Genomic DNA, 279 nt, shown 5'->3' with positions numbered 1-279 from the left:
ACAACAACTTCACGCTGTGGATCGCCGGATCGGCTTTCACTGTGGACGAAGCGGAGTCCAGCCCGGGGTCGTCACATATGATTGCCGCAAGCCCTCCGGATGCTCCTTCGTCAAATCCGCCGGCCGTGCCGTTCTCAAGCCCGCCTGCCTCCGCTCACTCTAACCCGCCTTGTGTGACACTGTGTTTCGTTGTGAAAGCAAAACTACTTTGTTTGGTTTTCCAAAAGAGGACACAACTAGAAATCAGTGGTTAAGTTATATTTACAACACTGTTCCAGA

The 279-nt window shown here is 52.0% G+C and overlaps 1 protein-coding gene across 1 annotated transcript in view; it reads left to right on the top strand.

Moving 5' to 3' along the window:
- LOC107696020 (diacylglycerol kinase alpha) overlaps positions 1–279 on the top strand; it is a 24,324-nt gene that overhangs the window by 4,323 nt on the left and 19,722 nt on the right. The gene's annotated exons all lie outside the window — the stretch shown is intronic.

This window comes from Sinocyclocheilus anshuiensis, unplaced genomic scaffold, assembly GCF_001515605.1.
Source record: "Sinocyclocheilus anshuiensis isolate Anshui unplaced genomic scaffold, SAMN03320099.WGS_v1.1 scaffold746, whole genome shotgun sequence".
Taxonomy (NCBI): domain Eukaryota; kingdom Metazoa; phylum Chordata; class Actinopteri; order Cypriniformes; family Cyprinidae; genus Sinocyclocheilus; species Sinocyclocheilus anshuiensis.
The sequence above is the reverse complement of the archived record's forward strand: the minus strand, read 5'-3'. Positions and strand labels throughout refer to the sequence as shown.